Source organism: Sapajus apella, unplaced genomic scaffold (genome assembly GCF_009761245.1).
Source record: "Sapajus apella isolate SASKATOON/1434 unplaced genomic scaffold, GSC_monkey_1.0 scaffold59, whole genome shotgun sequence".
Classification (NCBI taxonomy): domain Eukaryota; kingdom Metazoa; phylum Chordata; class Mammalia; order Primates; family Cebidae; genus Sapajus; species Sapajus apella.
In genome coordinates, this window is record NW_022436999.1 from 171,600 (window position 1) to 186,744 (window position 15,145).

The window sequence follows — 15,145 nt, forward strand, 5'->3', positions numbered from 1 at the left end:
CCCGCCTCGGCCTCCCAAAGTGCTGGGATTACAGGCTTGAGCCACCGCGCCCGGCTAATAACAGTTTATTAATTGCAAGCATCATTGGTTGGAACTGATGGATTAGACATAGAATTCATTCATTTTAGGTGATTTGTTCTCATAGAGTCATAAATGGAGAAATACTTAAAATGTCTAGTTCAGTTATCTGATACTGAATGTTCAATACAATTAGATGATTTATATAAATCTAGTTTATAAATTAAGCTAGATTGTGAACTTCTGGAGAGCAGGATTGTATTAAATGGCCTATGCCATGTATAATGGTAAACATATTGTCAGTGCATAAATACTGGGTTGCCTCACTGCAACCTCTATATCCCAGGGTCAAGCAATTCTCCTGCCTCAGCCTCCCAAGTACCTGGAACTACAGATGCGCACCACCATGCCCAGCTAATTTTTGTGTTTGTTTTAGTAGAGATGGGGTTTCTCTATGTTGGCGAGGCTGGTCTCAAACTCTGACCTCATGACCTCCCGCCTCAGCCTCCCAAAGTGCTGGGATTACAGGCATAAGCCACCATGCCCAGCGAACTTCAGCTTTTAAAAAATGAGTATCAAGGCCAGGCGCAGTGGCCCATACCTGTAATCCTAGCACTTCCGGAGGCTGAGATGGTCAGATCCAAGGTCAGGAGTTTAAGACCAGCCTGACCAACATGGTGAAACCCAGTCTCTACTAAAAATACAAAAGTTAGCCAGGTGTGGTGGCGAGTGCCTGTAATCCCAGCTACTTGGGAGGCTGAGGCAGGAGAATTGCTTGAAACTGGGAGGCAGAGGTTGCGGTGAGCCGAGATCGTGCCACTGCACTCCAGCTTTGGCAGCAGAGTGAGATCCTCTCTCAAAGAAAAAAAAAAAAAAATTAGCCAGGCTTGGTGGTGCGCACCTGCAATCCCAGCTACTCAGGAGGCTGAGGCAGGAGAATCACTTGAACCTGGGAGCCAGAGGTTGTAGTGAGCCAAGATTGTCACCATTGTACCAGTGTGGAGAACAAGAGTGAAACTCTGTCTCAAAAAAAAAAACAACAAAACAATAACAACAAGAAAAAAAGGTTATTACATACATGGCTAGTAAAAAACTAAACTAGTATGAAAGGGCATAAAATGAAAAGAATTTCCCTCTGGTTCATGCCCCAACGCTCTTTTCTTTCTTTTTTTTTGAACAAGACTCAGAACAACACAAAGTCTTGTTCTGTCATGCAGGCTAGAGCACAGTGGTGCCGTCCTGGCACTCTGCAACCTCTGCCTTCCAGGTCTCAAGCTCCTTACCTCAGGTGATGTGCCCGCCTTGGCTTCCCAAAGTGTTGGGATTACAGGTGTGAGCCACTGTGCCCGGCCTTCATTTAAACTTTCTAATTAAACTTCATGGTGACCTGAAGCACCAGCTCACCAATTTTTTATGGCTGCTGTGAGGATCTGATGAACCATAGCTCTGTATAAATATATATTATTTATCATTATCAAAATGTTGTTGGCCGGGCGCTGTGGCTCACGCCTGTAATCCTAGCACTTTGGGAGGCCAAGGTGGGTGGATCACCTGAGGTCAGGAGTTCAAGACCAGCGTGGCCATCATGGTGAAACCCCACCTTGAAAACAAAACAAAACAAAACAAAATGTTGTTGATGAACTTCCTCATAGCAGTCAAGAGACTATCAGGTTCTGATTTTGTTTTTCTTTTCATGTTTCTAGGCATTTGTGGGTTTTAAGCATTTTCAGTTTAGCACATAGGGATTTTTTTTTTTTTTAGATGGGGTCTTGCTGTGTTGCCCAGGCTGGACTTGAATTCCTGGGCTTAAGCAGTTATTCTGTTTTAGCTGTCCAAGTAGCTGGGACTACAGGTGTGCACCACTGTGCCCAGCCCATATATAGCGGTTATTTTAGCACCTTGTAGGCTGTAACCACTGGGTGTGATCTCCTCAAATGCTTTTTTTTTAAGAGACAGGATTTCACCAAGTTGGTCAGGTTGATCTCGAACTCCTGACCTTGTGATCCACCTGTCTCTGCCTCCCAAAGTGCTGGGAATACAGGTGTGAGCCCTGAGCTCGGCCTTTTTTTGTTTTGTTTTGGTCTCAAATTCTGTGGCTTAGAGTTCCCTAAGATTCTTGTGTGTAATTTGCATATTATTCAGTTTCTTTTAGAAAATGTAAAAGGACAAAAAGCTTCCTTTAAGGGTGAACATTTTATCATTACCTTGTCCTTTAAGTGTGTACTATAGTGGTAAATTTGAGGAGAGACTGACTGTTAGTCTCATAAATAGAAAGTAACTCGTGGCTTCTAAATGGACACACTTGGCCTGCTAACCAAAGACACAAAGACATCCATTAATTCATCACAATTTTTGCGCATATATTATGTGCCAGGCACTTTTGTTTTGTTTTGTTTTGTTTTTTAATCACTAAGTTCAAGACCAAATTTTTTTTTTTTTTTTTTTTGAGATGCAGTCTTGCTCTGTCGCCTAGGCTGGAGTACAGTGGCGCGATCTTGGCTCACTGTAGCATCTGCCTCCCAGGCTCAAATGATTCTCCTGCCTCAGCTCCCTGAGTAGTTGAGATTATAGGCACCCGCCACTGCACCTGGCTAATTTTTTGGTATTTTTAGTAGTGATGGGGTTTTGCCATGTTGGTCAGGCTGATTTCAAACTCCGGACCTCATCGTCCGCCCACCTCGGGCTCCTAAAGTGCTGGGATTACAGGTGTGAGCCACTGAGCCCAGCCAGAGGTGACTTTTAAGCAGAGACCTGATGGGTAATAATAACGTGGTACGTAGACCTCAAGCTAGAGGGAATGGGAAGAAAATGAAGGTAGGATGGCATGTTTGAGGCTAGAAAGAATGCCAGTGTGGCTGGAGTCAGCTGGCAGAGAATGGTAAGGAAAGAGGTGCAGAGGGAAGAAGGGGTCAGAGCGTGGGAGGCCTTGCAGGGCATAGAGGCAAGCAGATTTTATTTTAAGGGTCATGGGAGACACCAGACTGTGCACGCTAAGAAGTCACAGGACCTGATAGAAGCTATAGTGACCTGATAGAGACTGATGTGTAGACTAGATTGTGGTGACTGCAGAGGCACAGGAAGGAAGGCAGGGAGACCATTTAGGAGGCTGCTGCAGAGGGTGAGGAAAGATGTGTAGATTTGGTGTTACTGAGATGGGGAATGGAGAGACATTGATGAATTTGGGACAAAGTTTGTAGGTAAAATAATCAGGAGTGCTAATATATTGGATGGAGGAGTGAGGGAGTAAGGGAACTCAGTGGTGGCTTATAGGCATTTGGTTTGTACAAATAACACTTACTTACTTAAGACACCAGAGTTTATTGCCTGAAATTGATAAAACTAAGTCTTTTTTTTTTTTTTGAGATGGAGTTTCACTCTTGTTGTCCGGGTTGGAATTCAGTGGCGTGATCTTGGCTCACTGAAACCTCTGCCTCCTTGGTTCAATCTATTCTCCTACCTCAGTGTCTTGAGTAGCTGTGATTACAGGCATGCACCACCACGCTCAGCTAATTTTGTATTTTTAGTAGAGACAGGGTTTCTCCATGTTGGTCAGGCTGTCTGGAACTCCCAGCCTCAGGTGATCCTCCCGCCTTGGCCTCCCAAAGTGCTGGGATTACAGACGTGAGCCACCTCACCCGGCCTGATAAAACTAAGTTTTTAAAAACCTGATTGATGCAAATCAGAGAGCTAAATTAGTCTCATTTGTATTATCTAACACAGTGGTTGTCAGCTAGGAGTGATTTTGCCCCACCAAGGGACATTTGGCCATGATTGGAGACACCTTTGGTTGTCACAACTGAGCTTTGGGGGAATATGCTACTGGATAGTGTATAGGCCAGGGTGCTACTAACAACCACAGGCAGGGCGTGGGGCAGCCCCCACAGAAGGAATTATCTGGTGGTATAAAATGTCAGTAGTGCTGAGATTGAGAAAGTGATCTGACAGATGATGGTTTAGTCTAACAACATCTGGACACTAGTGAAGTGGAAAATATATCAGGGATAAAAAATTGAACCAAACACCAGTTTTTCCTCATCTTATTTTTTTTCCCTTTGAGACAGGGTCTTACTATCTTGCCCAGGCTGGTTCCACCTCCTGGGCTCAAATGATCCTCCTGTGGCCTCCCAAACTGCTGGGATTACTGTGCCTGGCCTTTTTCCTTCCTTTTTTAGTTCTGTTTGCTTCTCAAGTGATCTAGGTGGTGAACTTCAGCATTCTCTTTTGGCATATTTCGTAACCTTTCTAGTGAAATGGTAAGACTTTCTGGGTTGTATTCATTGATTTTTTCTTTTTTTGTTTCTTTTTTGGGGATGGAGTTTTACTCTTGGTACTCAGGCTGGAGTGCAGTGGTGTGATCTTGGCCCACTGCAACCTCTGCCTCCCAGGTTCAAATGATTCTCCTTACTCAGCCTCCTGAGTAGCTAGGATTATGGGTGCCCACCACCACTCACAGCTAATTTTTAGTAGAGATGGGCTTTCACCATTTTGGCCAGGCTGATCTCGAACTCCTGACCTCAGGTGATATACCAGCCTTGGCCTCCCAAAATGCTGGGATTACAGGTGTGAGCCACTGCGTCCGGCTGTATTCATTGATTTTTCTAGGCCTCAGTGGAACTGTACTAGGAAAACCAAAGGCCTCACAGATCCATTATTTAGACCTTGTAATAAATAAGTGATCCATACTGACGAGTCCTCTATAATCTCTTGAAGCCAGAGGCAACACCTTAGCAAATAACTTAAAGGTCAGAAGAATAAGGTTTCTAGTGGTTAGAGTTGTTAGTGGAGGAAGAGGATAGAATTTTCCCATCTCTTGGGTTTTGTGAGGGAGTCAGACATCTTGTTTTATCAGAATGTTTACCTGTCAGGAGAAGAAAGGCGAAACAGTAAAAGGCATTTGTTTTTCTTTGTTCTTGTGTTTTTAAGAATATGCCATGCAACCATCCCTTTCTTCTCTGTCTCTTCTTTTTTTTTTTTTTTTTTTTTTGAGATGGAGTTTCACTCTTGGTGCCCAGGCTGGAGTGCAGTGGCACAATCTTGGCTCACTGCAACCTCTGCCTCCCGGGTTCAAGCAATTTTCCTGTCTCAGCCTCCCGAGTAGCAGGGATTACAGGCATGTGCCTCCACGCCTGGCTAATTTTTGTATTTTTAGTAGAGATGGCGTTTCTCCATGTTGATCAGGCTGGTCTCGAACTCCTGACCTCAGGTGAACTGCACACTTTGGCCTCCCACAGTGCTGGGATTACAGGCATGAGCCACTGCACCTGACCTCCCCTGTCTGTTTTCTACAAACTTCCCTGAGTGTCCTCCTTCCAAGAGAGCAGCAGAGCAGCAAACTGACAAGAACTTCCACCCATTCCACCTTCATGCTGATTGTTTCTGAGTGGAACCTTCAGAGAGCCAAGGGCCTTTTTATGCCCAAAGACTCCTGAAACTAAGGCCTCTCATGGTGAAAGTGTAGGCTGGTAAAGCAGCTCAGTGACCCACGAGTTGTCAGTAAGAGGCTAAGGGAGTGTTCATATGGGGCCGATCCCCCCTCACTTGGGCCCTTTCTGAAATGGGAGCCCAAGATGAGACTCTTTGTCCTTCCCTTCAGTGAAGTCATTGGTGGACATCCTCTCACTGAGACCGCCTCCTTATTTTTTGTTTTGAAATCGAGTTTCGCTTTTGTCGCCCAGGCTGGAGTGCGATGGCATGATCTTGGCTCACTGCAACCTCTGTCTCCTGGTTTCAAGTGATTTTCCTGCCTCAGCCTCCGGAGTAGCTGGGATTACAGGTGTGCACCCCATCACACCTGGCTAATTTTTGTATTTTTAGTAGAGACAGGTTTCACCAGGTTGGGCAGGCTGGTCTCAAACTCCTGACCTCAGGTGATCTACCCCCTTTGTTCCAAAGTGGTGGGATTGCAGGCATGAGCCACATACCCGGCGAGACTGCTGCTGCTGCTTTTTTTTTTTTCTGAGGCGGAATTTTGCTCTTGTTACCCAGGCTGGAGTGCATTAGTGTGATCTCGGCTCACTGCAACCTCCACCTCCTGGGTTCAAGTGATTCTCCTGTCTCAGCTTCCTGAGTAGCTGGGATTATAGGCGTTCCCCTCCCTACCCCAACCACACCTGGCTAATTTTTGTATTTTTAGTAGAGACAGGGTTTTGCCATGTTGGGCAGGCTGATCTCAAACTCCTGGCCTCAGGTGATCCATACCCCTCAGCCTTTCTACAGCCTTGATCTCGGCTCACTGCAACCTCTGCCTCCCGGGTTCCAGCAATTCTCCTGTCTCAGCCTCCTGAGTAGCTGGGATTACAGGTGACCACCACTATACCTGGCTAATTTTTGGTATTTTTAGTAGAGACCTGGTTTTACCATGTTGGCCAGACTGGTGTCAAACTCCTGACCTCAGGTGATCCCGCCTCGGTCCCCCAAAGTTCTGGGATTACAGGCATGAGCCACTGCGCCTGGCCAAGACTGCTTCTTTAAGACCTATCTTGTAGCTTGGCGGCTTCACTTGTTTACAGTCCCAGAATAGTGCGGCTCAGAATACTGGGACTTGGCTAAAAGAGACATTATTTTAGTGGGATTCAGGAATGGAAAATAGCAGGCTGGGCATGGTGGCTCACGCCTGTAATTCCAACACTCTGGGAGGCCAAGGCGGGTGGATCATTTGAGGTCAGGAGTTTGAGATCAGCCTGGCCAACATGGTGAAACCCCGTTTATACTGCAAATACAAAAATTAGCTGGGCTTGGTGGTGGGTGCTGGTAGCCCCAGCTACTCAGGTGGGTGTGGCGGGAGAATTGCATGAACCCGGGAGGCGGAGGTTGGAGTGAGCCGAGATCGCGCCGCTGCACTGCAGCCTGATAATCAGAGGTAGACTTCATCTCAAAAAAAAAAAAAAAAAAAAAAAAAGAAGATAGCAGAGGATGCCTTCTTACTATATGAGATTGTTTTTTGTTTTTATTTTTTTGAGATGGAGTCTTGCTCTGTTGCCGAGGCTGGAGTGCAGTGGTGCCATCTCTGCTCGCTGCAACCTCCATAGCCTGGGTTCATGCGATTCCCCTGCCTCAGCCTCCTGAGTAGCTGGGACTATAGGCACCCCCCAACCATGCCCAGCTAATTTTTGTATTTTTAGTAGAGACGGGGTTTCACCATGTGGGCCAGTCTGTTCTCAAACTCCTGACCTCAAGTGATCTGCCTGCCTCGGTCTACCTAAGTGCTGGGATTAACTGCGTGAGCCACCTCGTCCAGCCATGTATGGGAGTTCTTTACCACAAATTGGCCGTGCTGGTCTGCCACATTTCTGTGCCACCACTTCAATCTTATGCTTGTCTGCCGTCCACTTCCTTGGCCCTGTTCTTGGCTTCCTGGTCTAGGGTGTAGCTTCCTGGGGCTTGTTCTTTCCTGCTCCTCTGTTTGAGATTGGCTGGTAGGTAACAGAAGGAAATTCTTCAGGACTTCATTCTGGTCAGTAGATCATTAGCCTTAGGGATCATCATCTTCCAAATTGTTGAACTTTCCCATTTTTCTGCTCTAATGGCCAGACTCTTCTAATTTAAGGACTAATTTTGGTGCAGTGGCTGGCTGGTTAGCCCTTTGGCATGTTCTGGTCAGAACATGAATATATCTATTATTGATTTCTCTGGTGTCATATAAATGCAACAAAAGAACATAGATCTTCTTAAGAGCTGTCAAATTAACAAGCAATAGTTGGGTTAGTAGCAGGCTCTCCTCCTCCACTGATGCCGTTCTCTCGAAGAAACCCAAGTAAAAGCCCTTTTTGTTGATAGTGGTAAAGGTAAAGGCATTATATGGCATTTACTGGGAAACACAGGGTTTAGGATGACTCAGACTGAAAGAAAGATGAAAGAAACCCTATTTACCTTCAGTTTCTGCTTAGCATCTTGTGAGCTTTCTCGGCCTTGGGATCATTCAGTTTCAACAGACTCCTGGTATTTAACTTGGGAGGCTGTTTTGTTTTAGTACAAGGATGTTTAAAATCTGACCCATGTAAGCCATTGAAACCACTGTGAGTCAGCTTTTTAGAGAGCCTGTCTTTAACTACTTTAAGTTACCCCCAGTTTCATGATTCTGTTTTTTTCTGGCCTGTCAATTTCTTGAAGTGATTGATTTTTCTGTAATTGAGCAGGCATTTGGCTTTTTGAGCCAGGATTAATGTAATAGACATTTCTTTTTCTTTTTCTTTCTTTTTTTTTTTTTTTTAAAGAGATGGAGTCTCGCTATGTTGCCCAGGCTGGAGTGCAGTGGCTATTCACAGGCGCGACCCCACTACTGATCAGCACGGGAGTTTTGACCTCCATTTCTGACCTGGGTCGGTTCACCCCTCCTTAGGCAACCTGGTAGTCCCCTGCTCCCGGGAGATCACCATGTTGATGCCGAACTTAGTGCAGACACCTGATTGGCATAGTGCACTACAGCCCAGAACTCCTGGGCTCAAGCGATCCTCCCACCTCAGCCTCCGGAGTAGCTGGGACTATAGGCACACGCCACTGCGCCCGGCAGATGTATTTCTTATTAATTTGGCCTTCAGTGTTTTTCTTTGGTTACATCTACTGGCTGAACCACCCTTGAGTTTATCTGGGAGATTATATACTGCAGATGCACTTCCGATGGCTGGCCAGACTTTTCTGGGGAGCCTTGCCTGCTTTGGGAGGAGCTCCCATGAGATCATTTCTATCTGAGGTTAGAACTGCTGAATGTATTACCTGATGGGAAATCAGAAGAAAGATGTGGGAGACCATGAAGAAGGGAAGAAAGGATATAGAAGTTGCAGGCAAGAAGAATTAGAAAGACCTATGGAAAGAGACACAGAAGCTTTTGGAGCTGGGGAAGGGTGGATGCTTCCTTGGAGCATGTTTGTCACTCTTTTCTTTTTTCATTTTCTTTTGAGATGGAGTTTCACTCTTGTTGCCCGAGCTGGAGTGGCAATGGCGTGATCTTAGCTCACTGCAACCTCTGCCTCCCGGGTTCAAGTGATTCCCCTGCCTCAGCCTCCCGAGTAGCTGGGATTACAGGCAACTGCCACCACACTTGGCTGATTTTTGCATTTTTAGTAGAGATGAGGTTTTGCCATCTTGGCCAGGCTGGTCTTAAACTCCTGACCTCAGGTGATCTGCCCACCTTGGCCTTCCAAAGTGCTAGGATTACAGGTGTGAGCCACCGCACCTGGCCCACTTTGCCCCGCTTTTCAATGGCTTTTGGCCAGCATTGAAGAGGCTCTGTTGACTGGTTTATATGATCAGCCTGATCGTAGCTTGAGTTCTTGGGGCAGAGATGTTTTCAGCCATACCTAAGTAGCTGACCTCTGGCTTGACTTCACTGGAGGATAATTGGACTTCCTGGTTGCTTCTAAAATTTTTTGTCCTTTCCTGATTTCCTTCTACTTAAGACTAGATTATTGCTGTCTTTCCCGGGAAGTTTGACTCTAGATGTTCGAATACTTGAACTGCCAGAGCCTGGTTATGGCATGAAGTCACAGACCCTCAGGTTCAAGTTAAGGGGCAGCATGATCCTGAGCAATCCAGCTTTCAAAGAGTATTTTAGAAATTCCTTTACTTTCCAGCCCAATCCCCTATGTGTCATGAGTATGTTATCTACGTAGCTAAACTGTCATTTCTCATAACCTTTTCTTTCAATGCGCTTAATACAGTTTATTTGTATCATTCTACAGCAATCGTATATATTTATTGAATTGTCAGTTGTGTGCCTTGTAAGTTTTGGTAATATCTCTGAAAAAATGATTTAAAGTAAAAAAACTCAGGTTAAATGAGACTGGGGAGGGATGACAGAGGCCGTCATTCCCAGGAAAACTCAGCTGTCTTTTCTGTTTGTCTCTGAGTAGTGTCTTTTTGAGGATTCCACAGTTCTTTTTTGTTGTTGTTGATACAGAGTCTTCCTCTTTCGCCCAGGCTGGAGTGCAATTGTGCGATCTCGGCTCACTGCAGCCTCCACCTCTTCGGGTTCAAGCAGTTCTCCTGTCTCAGCCTCCTGAGTAGCTGCATGACTGCAGGTGCATGCCACCACACTCGGCTGATTTTTTTACTTTTAGTAAAGATGGGGTTTTGCCATATTGGTCAGTCTGGTCTCAAACTTCTGACCTCAGATGATCCACCCGCCTCAGCCTCCCAGAGTGCTGGGATTACAGGCATGAACCACTGCACCCAGCCCCACAGTTCTTTTCGCATTCCCATTCTGACCTGGTGACTCATGGGTTTAGTTTGTAATCGGTAGGTCATTGGATGTAATATAATTTTTTCCCCTCTGTCTCAGTTAACTCTGTTACCTATATCTGTGTTATTTGACAGGCAACCTACCTCCCTCTTCCCCTTTTCCTTTCTTCCTCTCCCTACCTTTCCCTTTGCTTCTTCCCAACCCTCCACCCGTTTCATGAATTAAGAAATTAAAGCAGTGAGATTCAGGCATGAGCCACAGCACCCAGCAATTTTTAAATTTTTAATAGCGATTGGGTCTTGCTATGTTGCCCAGGCTGGTCTCAAAGTCCTGGCCTCACATGATCCTTCTTCCTCAGCCTCCCAGAGTGGTAGGATTACAGGCGTGAACCACCACACTAGGCCATATCATTCTTTTGAAGAAGATGGCTTTCTTTTTTGTTGTTGAGACAGAGTCTCACTCTGTTGTCCAGGCTGGAGTGCAGTGGTGTGGTCTTGGCTCACTACAATCAATCTCTGCCTCCCGGGTTCAAGCAATTCTCCTGCTTCAGCCTCCCAGGTAGCTGGGATTACAGGCACCTGCCACAGTACCTGGCTAATTTTTGTAGTTTTAGTAGAGATGGGGTTTCATCATCCTGGCCAGGCTTGTCTTGAACTCCTGACCTCGTGATCTACCCGCCTCAGCCTCCCAAAGCGCTGGGATTACAGGTGTGAGCCACTGCACCTGGCTGAAGAAGATTGCTTTCTTATGCATTTTACATCTATATATATATTATGCAATCTTATTGTAGGTTTCTTTCTTTTTTTTGAAAAACAATCTTTTAGGCCAGATGAGAATGGCTCACACCTGTAATCCCAGTAGTTTGGGAGGCTGAGGCAGGTGGATGACCTGAGAGGTTAGGTGTTTGAGACCAGCCTGGCCAACATGGTAAAACCCCATCTCTACTAAAAATACAAAAAATTAGCCAGGCATGATGGCAGGTGCCTGTAATCACACCTACACAGAAGGTTGAGGCACTAGAATTGCTTGAACCGGGAGGTGGAAGTTGCAGTAAACTGAGATTGCACCACTGCACTCCAGCCTGGGTGACAGAGCAAGACTCTGTCTCAAAAATAAAGTAAAATAAAACAGCCTTTTGAGAGGGGTTCTTACTCCGTTGCCCAGGCTGGAGTGCAGTGGTGTGACCTCAGCTCCCTGGAACCTCCGCCTCCCCAGCTCAACCCCTCCTTCCACCTCAGCCTCCTGAGTAGCTGAGACTACAGGGATGTGCCACCATACCTGGCAATTTTTTTGTATTTTTAGTAGAAATGGGGTTTTGTCGTGTTTCCCAGGCTGGTCTCGAACTCTGGGCCTCTAGTGATCTATTTGCCTAGGCCTCTCAAAGTGCTGGGATTACAGGTGTGAGCCACCTGCCCAGCCATATATCGATTTCTTTTTGTCTTTTTCTTTTTCTTTTTTTTTTTTTTTTTTGAGACAGAGTCTTTGCTCTGTTGCCTAGGCCGGAGTGCAGTGGCGCACTCTTGGCTCACTGCAACCTCTGCCTCCCAGGTTCAAGCGATACTCCTTCCTCAGCCTCCCAAGTAGCTGGGATCACAGGTGTGTGCTACCATACCTGGCTAATTACTTGTAATTTTAGTAGAGACAGGGTTTCACTGTGTTAGCCAGCCTAGTCTTGACCTCAGGTGTTCCACCTAGGTTTCTTTTTTAATTCAAAAGATACAACTTTTTGAGGGAGGGAGTGGTAAGTATTGAATAAGGATCTTCCTTGTTCAATTATGTCTATTTCTCTCTTTTTTTTTTGAGACAAGTTTTTCCTCTGTTGCCTAGGCTGGAGAACAGTGGCACCATCGTAACTCAAGCAATCCTCCCACATCAGCCTCCCGAGTAGCTGGGACTACAGGCATGTGCCACCATGCCCAGCTAACTGATTTTTTTGTAGAGATGAGGTCTTGCTGTATTGCCCAGGCTGGTCTCAAATTCCTGGACTTAAGCAGTACTCCCATCTTAGCCTCCTGAAGTGCTGAGATTAAAGGTGTGAGCCACCATGCTTGGCCTAGCCTTATTCTCTTAATGAGGGCTTTATTGGAAACCTTCCCTAAGGACAGTTTTTACTTGGGATAATGAAATTCTGAGCTAATGGCGATGACTGTGCCTCGGGGCAAACCAGCAATGATGTCAGTCAGCATGCCTCTAGCATTTACTGCAAGTTACTCTGGGCTTCTGCTGTGCTAAATGCTGGATGTACATCATCTTGTTTAATTTTTGCAGCAATCCTATGAAGTAGATGGTGTTGTTGTCTTCATTGTAGAGGTGAATAACAGAGCCCCAGAGGGGTTGAATAACTTCTTCAAAGTTGTCCTAAAGTCAGTGGATGATAGAGTCAGGTTGGTTGAACCGTTAATGGTGATATTATATCATCCCCTCCCCCAGAGGATGTGGCATGTAGACATTTTGTACTGTGTTCATTTATTGGTCAGTCATGTGTTGATGTCCGATTTCGTGTCAGGCACCGTGCTGGGTTACAGTGGTGAGCAACACAGACCACATCTCTGCCAGCATGAAGTACATTCTGGTTGAGGTGTTCAGAGTTGGGGAGAGTGGGAAAACATTAACGGAGGTGGTGGGTGGGAATGGAGGCTTTGAGCAAGAGAAGGGTTGAGTAAGTTGCCCTGGGTGTGATTTAAACCTAGTTCTCTTTTCTAGCCTGGTTTGTCTAGCTTAGCTTTTATGGCTAAGTCCCTTCTTAGCCCTCAGAATCATTCCAGAATGAAAGACCATTCTGCCTACTGCCAAGCCTTTACTAGAGATTACATCTGTTTTCACAGCTGGCCAAATAGGGATATGCTATCCCACTTAAAAAGGGGGCTGCATCTCCTATCCAGAAGCTCCTCAGAAAGTTCCCTTGAGGATGAGGTGATGACTCGGTATTTCCAGTGTGTCCTCAGAATTCAGCTTTGCCTTGGAAAGCTTTTTATTCAGATATAAATGGATTGCTGGACTGAGTGTGCTGGGTGTGGTCAAAGAAACTGATCAGGGAGCTAAAAATGACTCCTTTTTTTTTTTTTTTTTTTTTTTTTTTTTGACAAAGTTTCTTTTTTTCCCCGGCTGGGGTTCATGGGTGTAATCTCAGCTCACTGTTCCCCTGGCCCCGCAAAATTACTTAATTTTGGTGGCTCAGGCGCCTGAGTAGCTGGGATTACAGGCACGGGCCATGATGCTCGGTTAATGTTTGTATTTATTTATTTTTGAGATGGAGTTTTGCTCTTGTTGCCCAGGCTGGAGTGCAGTGGCGCAGTCTTGGCTCACGGCGACCTCTGCCTCCTGGGTTCAATTTCTCCTGCCTCAGCCTCTCAAGTAGCTGGGATTACAGGCACGCGCCACCACACCCAGCTAATTTTGTATTAGTAGAGATGGGGTTTATGTTGGTCAGGTTGGCCTCAAACTCCCCACCTCAGGTGATCTGCCCATCTTGGTTTCCCAAAGTGCTGGGATTACAGATGTGAGCCACTGCAGCCAGCAAAAATGCCTTTTTTTAAAAAAAATAATTTCTTTGTGGATCATTTCTGCATAGAAACACTTTTATTCCTGCTGGGACAGGAGAAGAGCTGCAGGCAGTTTCTGTGAAGCAAAGTGTCAGAAGCACCATGGGTAGTTACAAGACATGGAGGGGAATTCCTGATCTCTCAAGTAATGAAACCCTTTGGGACACTGGAGTGGAAGAAAGTGATCTTTGCTCTTGCCACGTGTGCTCAGTGTGTTTGTGAGACCAACCTCGTGACTTCAGTGTCTTCAGAAAACATTTGATTGAGAAATGATTGTGTGTTTTTTTTAATTTAAAAATTATAGTTTATCCAACTCATTTAGAGAGAAATGATTGTGTTTTATGTGAAACTCTAGCAACATGGAAATGGATAAACACTAAGTATACATGCTCTTTAGGTTAGAATGAGAAGAAATTTTCTAAACTTGCTGTGTTGAGGAAACAGGTTTAATAGAACATTCTGGCCATGGGGGCTTGCTATTGGAATGAAATTTCCTTATCATTTGGACTTTAAAATAGACTGGTTACTGATCTGTTTGACACAGTTTAGGTAAAATCCTGTTTGAAAATTAGGCCATGGGGCTGAGTGCGGTCGCTCACACCTATAATCAGGTGCTTTGGGAGGCCAAGGAAGGAGGATTGCTTGAGGCCAGGAGTTTGTGGCCAGGAGTTCAAGGGCAGCCTGGGAAATATAGGGAGACCCTATCTCTACAAAAAATAAAAAAGTTTAGCTGGCTACGGTGGTACACACCTGTAGTCCTAGCTACTTGGGAGGCTGAGGCAGGAGGATTGATTGAGCCTGGGAGGTTGAGGCTGGAGTGAGCCACTGTATTCCAACCTGGGCAACAGAGTGGGACCTGTCTCAAGAAAAAAAAATTAGAGGAGTGTATTAATTGTAATTGGTACAGATTAAAGCCTGTTTTCCCAGAGGCCAGTACTGAAAAGACCTTGATGCTGAACTACTTTCCTTAAGAGTGTTTTCCAGGTTCTTTGGGGATTAACTTCTACAGTCTCTGTGCTGTGTTGAACTTCCTTCCTTCCAAGGCTCTTTAGTTCCTTCCCAACCTCTTGGTTTCTCTTTTCAGGCCTCTTTGGAACAAAGCTGGTGCATGATCTTTCATTCTAGAATTATTCTGTGAGGGCTTGGAAGGAATCTCTCAAGGGAGACCATCATCTTTCCCTTGGCCTGCTTGGGTCAGAGGTTGACTGCTGGAGACTTTTCACTACCATGAACTATGCTGAATTCTAAATTGGGGCCAGGCGCAGTTGGCTCATGCCTGTATTCCCAGCGCTTTGGGAGGCCAAGGCAGGTGGATCACCTGTCAGGGAGTTGGAGACCAACCTGGACAATATGGTGAAACCCTGTCTCTAATAAAAATACAAAAATTAGCTGGACATGGTGGCACATG

General features: G+C 45.6%; 1 protein-coding gene across 3 annotated transcripts in view; it reads left to right on the top strand.

Annotated features, from left to right (window-relative positions):
• The window catches only part of ZFYVE1 (zinc finger FYVE-type containing 1), a 70,008-nt gene that overhangs the window by 9,528 nt on the left and 45,335 nt on the right, over positions 1-15,145 (top strand). The window contains exons 1-2 of one of the 3 annotated variants that reach the window (XM_032245691.1): positions 2,826-2,832; positions 9,569-9,574. The exons of the other annotated variants lie outside the window; for them this stretch is intronic. The gene's annotated coding sequence lies outside the window, so the exon portion shown is untranslated. Of the gene's footprint in view, positions 1-2,825; positions 2,833-9,568; positions 9,575-15,145 lie in introns of those variants that run through there. 3 annotated transcript variants of the gene reach the window in all.